Here is a 7,936-nt window from a genome sequence, read left to right on the forward strand (position 1 = left end):
TGCAATCTTTAACCCAGTAATCTTTCCTTCCTCTTCCGCCTTGTTTAGCATCCTCACCAACATTTCTGTGCAGATCACAAAGAGGTACGGAGATAGGGGGTCCTCCTGTCTCAGCCCTCTTGTTGGTTGAATATCCCCATACGGTACACCATTAATCAGCACCTGATATTCTACAGTTTTCACGCACTCCATGACCAACCTGATCCAACTCCCTGAGAAGCCCAAATAGGTCATAGCGTTTCCAAGGAAAGATCATTCCACACGGTCATAGGCCTTGGAAATGTCGGTTTTAATGGCTATGAAGTTCTCCGCACACATATTTCTGGAGCTGAGAGCATGTAGCATCTCATGTGCGATCAGAATATTATCTGAGATAAGCCGCCCTTTCACAAATGCAGCTTGTGTCTCGGAGATAATATTGGGGAGGATCCGTTTAAGTCTCAATGCCAACAGCTTACTAACAATCTTATAGACCACATTGCATAAGCTAATGGGTCTAAAGTCCTGGAGCTTTAAAGCCTTCATTTTTTTGGGAATCAAACAGATGTTTGTTCTGTTTATTCCTTCCTCCAACCTTCCAGTTCTCATGAAGCTTCTTACCATCTCCGTAATGTCCTCTCCAACTCTCTCCCAGAACTGCTGAAAGAAAAAACCTGTAAGACCATCAGGGCCAGGACACTTATTTGGATTGATCTCAAACACTGCTTCTTTCACTTCCTCCAGGGAAACTTCAGCTGACAGCATTTCATTCATTTCGGTAGAGACAGTGTTTGTGCCTTGTTCCATCTCTTGGAGCCTATATCCAACATCTTCAGAGGTATATAGCATCTTGAAGTAACTTTCCGCTACTCTGCCTAAGTCTTCCTCCGCAAACCACTCAATCCCATCCTTATCCTCAAGTACCTGAATGCGGTTCTGAGCTCGACGGTTTTTTGTTGCTGCGTGGAAAAACTTAGTGTTCTTATCACCATTATTCAACCAGATGAATCTGCTCTTTTGCTGCCAAAACTTCTCTTCCTGCACATACTCCTTATTGAGCTCACTTTTCAATCGTCTGACCTCTTCTATACTAAAAGGACTCTGTTGTGTGGCCCGATCAATTCTGCTATGAAGCTCTTGGATTCTTAATGAAGAGTTTGGCTTATTCCTTCTCTTCCATCCTGAGATTTCCTTCCTGCAGCGCGTCAGCTTCTCAACCAAAGAATTTGATTGTTTTACTTTTTCCGACTCCCAAGTTTCCTTCATAAAGTCACAGAAGCCTTCTCTTTGAACCCATCTCTGATCATACTTGAAACCGACCCATCTTCTCCACTTTTCCCCCATCAGAGTGGTTATAAGTGGACTGTGATCAGAACTAACCTTCTTGAGGTACACAGCCTGTGCTTCCGGAAACAATTCCATCCATTCTTGATTTGCCACTGTCCTATCCAGGCGACATTGTACAAGTTCTTCATTTCTATTCCCAAACCACGAGAACTGGTAGCCTTTGTGTCTTACTTCCCAGAGTCCACAAGCTGACAACATTTGTTGAAACTCAACACATGTTGCCATCGATCTGACTGGACCTCCCTTCTTTTCCGACGGATCCACCAATTCATTGAAATCCCCTGTCATCATCCAAGGACCCCGTCTTTCGATGCCAATCCTCGTTAATCTCTCCCACACTTTCCCTCTCTCTCCTCGGACTGGATCCCCGTAGATACAAGAGAGAAAGAACTCCTTATCTTGCCATTTGACTTGTACATCTATCGTTCTCTTATCCGAATGCAAAACTTTGATATGCACTTCCTCTTTCCACATCAGAGCTAATCCCCCACTCTTTCCCAACGGCTCTACCGTATGTAGATCGTGATAGCCCAGGTGACCCACAACATTCTCCAAGTAACTTCTTTTATTCTTGGTCTCACAGAGGAATATTACCTCTGGGAAATACTGACCACATATTTCCCTCAGGTGTCGAACTGTAGGGGTATTCCCCACCCCCTGACAGTTCCAACTCAATATTCTCATATTGATTTTGAAGGGTTGGAATTACCCATCAACCCTTCTTTTCCAAATTGACCACTAGCACCATCAGACACATGGTCTGAAGAGTTCCTATGGTTTGCTGTAACCGACAAGACCGAATGATTGGAGCCTTGGTAAGCTCCGTTCCCATCCAGATTCGTAGAACCTCCTCTTTCGCGAGTGTGAAAACTCTTCTGAGGGAGCTGGGGTTCCAACCTATCAAAAACCGACGGAGAAAGCTTTTCCTCCCTTTGAGAAGAGTTAGACCCAGATTTTGACAATTTCCTCTTCTCACCACTATTGGACTTCTCTCCACTTTGTCCAAGTCTCTCAAAAACCGAGGGAGATTGACACTCTTCCTCAGCTAACCCCAGTCTCGCTCTTTTAACTTGTTTTTCTCCACTTCCACTTTGGCGTCTTCTTTTTAAAAGCAACATCGTCTGCTCTCCCTGGGAACATAGGTCTCCCGCCTTTGCAGAGCTCTCCTCTAATCTTTTTTTTGGTCTCCATTCTACCGAATTAGTAGCCCCCTGTGCTTTACTTCCTCGCTGCCTCTTAGCCCCTTCAGATGGCCATTGGAGTCGCTCTTTAACCCCGGTCGTCTTTGGTATAGGTTCAGAGGGTGAGGGCAGACTCTTCTTCCCCGGGTTTCCTGACCGTTCCTTAACTCCTTCCTCTACATCTTCCACCACTTTTCCTTTACCCTTGGCATTTGCCTTATACATTGTAGACCTCGCTGTCGGGCGACCTTTTCTTGTTGTACCCTTTCCATTTCCCCCCATCAAATCATTGATTTGGAAAGGGCAAATGGACCTTTCATGAGTCAACCTCTTACACAGCAAGCACACCTTCAGTAACTTCTCATAAGTCAGCTCCACGGTCACTCTCTCCCCTGATGCAAAGTTCGCTACTTTACAGAACTGCAGTGGTTCATCAGCTTTCACTCATGTTCGTGCTCTCACATACTCTAAGGAGTTGGAATTTTTGGCATGAAGCTCCACAGCGTCCACTTTCCCTAGAGGTCCGATAATACTTTCCACTGTTTGTCTCTTTAGGAGGTGAATGGGAATGCCTTTGATGCGTATCCAAAAAGAATCTTGTTCAGATAGTCTGGGTCTGGATTAGGCTTCCACTGGTCCAGGGACACGATCCATCCATTGACAAACCACGGGCCCCGAAACAGAACATGATATAGATCTGCTTCTGTCTCGAAAATGAACTGAACCTTATCTTCACTCACTCCCCTTCCACGGACTCTATCATCCATTCCCCAGATAGCCGGGAGAGCTTTGACCAAACCTCCTACTTTGTGAACTGTCGGGTTCAAACACCTAACCACCACACTCATTGAGTTTTCTTCAATTAAATCTTCATTTGCCAGATCTGGAATGTTCACCGTCTCCCCTTCACCCAATAGATCTAGCTCGCGAAGTTCCTCCATAAGTGACTTCTCCTTCTTCTTGCGGGGCCGATTCATCTTTCCGTCCTCACAGATCTAATCTATGTGGTACTTCTCTGAAACTTACAGCCCACCACCCCCAGGAGAGGACACTCTACGACACGGCCAAGAACTGAGATTGAAATTTTCTTACCGACTGATTCTCTAGGGTTTCACTCAGAATAGATCTACGATTCGCCGTTGAGAAGCTCTCTGTGCGAAAACCCTAGCCATTTCCACCCACCGANATCCTCAAGTACCTAAATGCGGTTCTGAGCTCGACGGTTTTTTGTTGCTGCGTGGAAAAACTTAGTGTTCTTATCACCATTATTCAACCAGATGAATCTGCTCTTTTGCTGCCAAAACTTCTCTTCCTGCACATACTCCTTATTGAGCTCACTTTTCAATCGTCTGACCTCTTCTATACTAAAGGGGCTCTGTTGTGTGGCCCGATCAATCCTGCTATGAAGCTCTTGGATTCTTAATGAAGAGTTTGGCTTATTCCTTCTCTTCCATCCTGAGATTTCCTTCCTGCAGCGCGTCAGCTTCTCAACCAAAGAATTTGATTGTTTTACTTGTTCCGAGTCCCAAGTTTCCTTCATAAAGTCACAGAAGCCTTCTCTTTGAACCCATCTCTGATCATACTTGAAACCGGTCCATCTTCTCCACTTTTCCCCCATCAGAGTGGTTATAAGTGGACTGTGATCAGAACTAACCTTCTTGAGGTACACAGCCTGTGCTTCCGGAAACAATTCCATCCATTCTTGATTCGCCACTGTCCTATCCAGGCGACATTGTACAAGTTCATCATTTCTATTCCCAAACCACGAAAACTGGTAGCCTTTGTGTCTTACTTCCCAGAGTCCACAAGCTGACAACATTTGTTGAAACTCAACACATGTTGCCATCGATCTGACTGGACCTCCCTTCTTTTCCGACGGATCCACCAATTCATTGAAGTCCCCTGTCATCATCCAAGGACCCCATCTTTCGATGCCAATCCTCGTTAATCTCTCCCACACTTTCCCTCTCTCTCCTCGGACTGGATCCCCGTAGATACAAGAGAGAAAGAACTCCTTATCTTGCCATTTGACTTGTACATCTATCATTCTCTTATCCGAATGCAAAACTTTGATATGCACTTCCTCTTTCCACATCAGAGCTAATCCCCCACTCTTTCCCAACGGTTCTACCGTATGTAGATCGTGGTAGCCCAGGTGACCCACAACATTCTCCAAGTAACTTCTTTTATTCTTGGTCTCACAGAGGAAAATTACCTCTAGGAAATACTGACCACATATTTCCCTCAGGTGTCGAACTGTAGGGGTATTCCCCACCCCCTGACAGTTCCAACTCAATATTCTCATATTGATTTTGAAGGGTTGGAATTACCCATCAACCCTTCTTTTCCAAATTGACCACTAGCACCATCAGACACATGGTCTGAAGAGTTCCTATGGTTTGTTGTAACCGACAAGACCGAATGATTGGAGCCTTGGTAAGCTCCGTTCCCATCCAGATTCGTAGAACCTCCTCTTTCGCGAGTGTGAAAACTCTTCTGAGGGAGCTGGGGTTCCAACCTATCAAAAACCGACGGAGAAAGCTTTTCCTCCCTTTGAGAAGAGTTAGACCCAGATTTTGACAATTTCCTCTTCTCACCACTATTGGACTTCTCTCCACTTTGTCCAAGTCTCTCAAAAACCGAGGGAGATTGACACTCTTCCTCAGCTAACCCCAGTCTCGCTCTTTTAACTTGTTTTTCTCCACTTCCACTTTGGCGTCTTCTTTTTAAAAGCAACATCGTCTGCTCTCCCTGGGAACATAGGTCTCCCGCCTTTGCAGAGCTCTCCTCTAATCTTTTTTTTGGTCTCCATTCTACCGAATTAGTAGCCCCCTGTGCTTTACTTCCTCGCTGCCTCTTAGCCCCTTCAGATGGCCATTGGAGTCGCTCTTTAACCCCGGTCGTCTTTGGTATAGGTTCAGAGGGTGAGGGCAGACTCTTCTTCCCCGGGTTTCCTGACCGTTCCTTAACTCCTTCCTCTACATCTTCCACCACTTTTCCTTTACCCTTGGCATTTGCCTTATACATTGTAGACCTCGCTGTCGGGCGACCTTTTCTTGTTGTACCCTTTCCATTTCCCCCCATCAAATCATTGATTTGGAAAGGGCAAATGGACCTTTCATGAGTCAACCTCTTACACAGCAAGCACACCTTCAGTAACTTCTCATAAGTCAGCTCCACGGTCACTCTCTCCCCTGATGCAAAGTTCGCTACTTTACAGAACTGCAGTGGTTCATCAGCTTTCACTCATGTTCGTGCTCTCACATACTCTAAGGAGTTGGAATTTTTGGCATGAAGCTCCACAGCGTCCACTTTCCCTAGAGGTCCGATAATACTTTCCACTGTTTGTCTCTTTAGGAGGTGAATGGGAATGCCTTTGATGCGTATCCAAAAAGAATCTTGTTCAGATAGTCTGGGTCTGGATTAGGCTTCCACTGGTCCAGGGACACGATCCATCCATTGACAAACCACGGGCCCCGAAACAGAACATGATATAGATCTGCTTCTGTCTCGAAAATGAACTGAACCTTATCTTCACTCACTCCCCTTCCACGGACTCTATCATCCATTCCCCAGATAGCCGGGAGAGCTTTGACCAAACCTCCTACTTTGTGAACTGTCGGGTTCAAACACCTAACCACCACACTCATTGAGTTTTCTTCAATTAAATCTTCATTTGCCAGATCTGGAATGTTCACCGTCTCCCCTTCACCCAATAGATCTAGCTCGCGAAGTTCCTCCATAAGTGACTTCTCCTTCTTCTTGCGGGGCCGATTCATCTTTCCGTCCTCACAGATCTAATCTATGTGGTACTTCTCTGAAACTTACAGCCCACCACCCCCAGGAGAGGACACTCTACGACACGGCCAAGAACTGAGATTGAAATTTTCTTACCGACTGATTCTCTAGGGTTTCACTCAGAATAGATCTACGATTCGCCGTTGAGAAGCTCTCTGTGCGAAAACCCTAGCCATTTCCACCCACCGACAAAGCAATTTGTTTGTCAAATAAAATACAACCATTCTCGAAAGTGTAATACACATTTGTTGTTATTATAAACCCACTTGACATACCTTGTTTAGAATTGTTGTGGATATAATAAAACGTCGTCGTCGTTTCAAATTGGGGAAAAAATAAGAAATCTAGGGCTCGCGATTTGGGTTTGTCAGTCGTGATTTTATTTCGTTCGTCTTCTTTTCTAGAAAGCGGCGAAGTGAGAGTGGAGCTGGAGAGTGACGAAGAGGGACGATTAAGGTTACGATTTGGAGAATACATCGCGTAGTTGTTGTGTTTGCTCAAATCTTTGTAATTAATGAATGAATACTGGATTTTATGGTTTGTGGAAAATTCTCTGGTCTTTGTTCCCCTCTCTGGTTCTTATTGTAACATTCATTCATACAATCTTGAGCTTTGTCTAGGCCTCTTAAGTTATGTTGATATCCTCTCTTTTTTTTTTTTTTAATATTCGTTGCGTGCATTTTGGCTTTTATATGAATCACTCTGAACTCACTTCATGTTTCAGGCACTTATTACTTTTAAGGAAGAGATTGCTTCTGACTGTCACTATGGATACCAAAAATTTGGATACTGGCTCCGAAGATGCAATCAGCTGGCTCCCTCATGAGGTTCTGGGCGACATCTTGTCCAGAGTTCCGACCAAACTGGCTGCTTCAACATCTCTTCTCTCGAAACAGTGGAGGGATCTGTTTGCATTGGTGGTACACAATCTCGATTTTGATGATTCTGTCTTCCTGCAACCGGAAGATGGTAAGCGAGAGAGGGACGAGATCCGGGAGTGCTTCAGGAACTTTGTCGACAGAACACTGGCTTTGCAATGCGCTTCTCCGCTCAAGAAATTCTCGTTAAAATATCACATTGGCGACGACAGTGAGATGGATCATATGTACCCCTGGATACGTAATGCCGTAGAGCGTGGTGTAGTGGAGCTTGACGTTAGTATTGAACCTACCTATGGTGACATACTGCTGCCTCATGAGTTCTTTATGAGCAATACATTGGTTAAGCTGACACTGGGGACACGAATTTCTTTTGGAAAGTTTCCTCCAGATTTGTCTCTTCCAGCACTTAATGTCTCTTCTTGGACTCGGTCGTTTTTGAATATGAAGATCTGTGTCATGTGCTTCTTCCTGGTTGTCCAGTGCTCGAGGATTTAGTCGTACGTCACAAGTACTTCGAAGCACTCCCATACTGCATCTCGAGTCGGAGCATCAAGAAGCTATCAGTTCACTACGATTGTGAGCTTGAAATTGGTCCTTATAGTATTATGTCATTTGACGCCCCAAGTCTTGTGTCCTTGGACTACTCCGATTATGCCTTGGCTATATACGAACAAGTTAACTTGGCTTCCCTAGTGGAAGCTAAGCTGGATATTCGTTATTCTAAAAGAATCGAGAGGCCTGATGTATCAA

At 44.9% G+C, this 7,936-nt stretch overlaps 1 pseudogene; it reads left to right on the forward strand.

Annotated features, from left to right (window-relative positions):
• The window catches only part of LOC104699931, a 2,692-nt pseudogene continuing 1,506 nt past the window's right edge, over window positions 6,751-7,936 (forward strand).

Source organism: Camelina sativa, chromosome 7 (genome assembly GCF_000633955.1).
Source record: "Camelina sativa cultivar DH55 chromosome 7, Cs, whole genome shotgun sequence".
Lineage (NCBI taxonomy): Eukaryota > Viridiplantae > Streptophyta > Magnoliopsida > Brassicales > Brassicaceae > Camelina > Camelina sativa.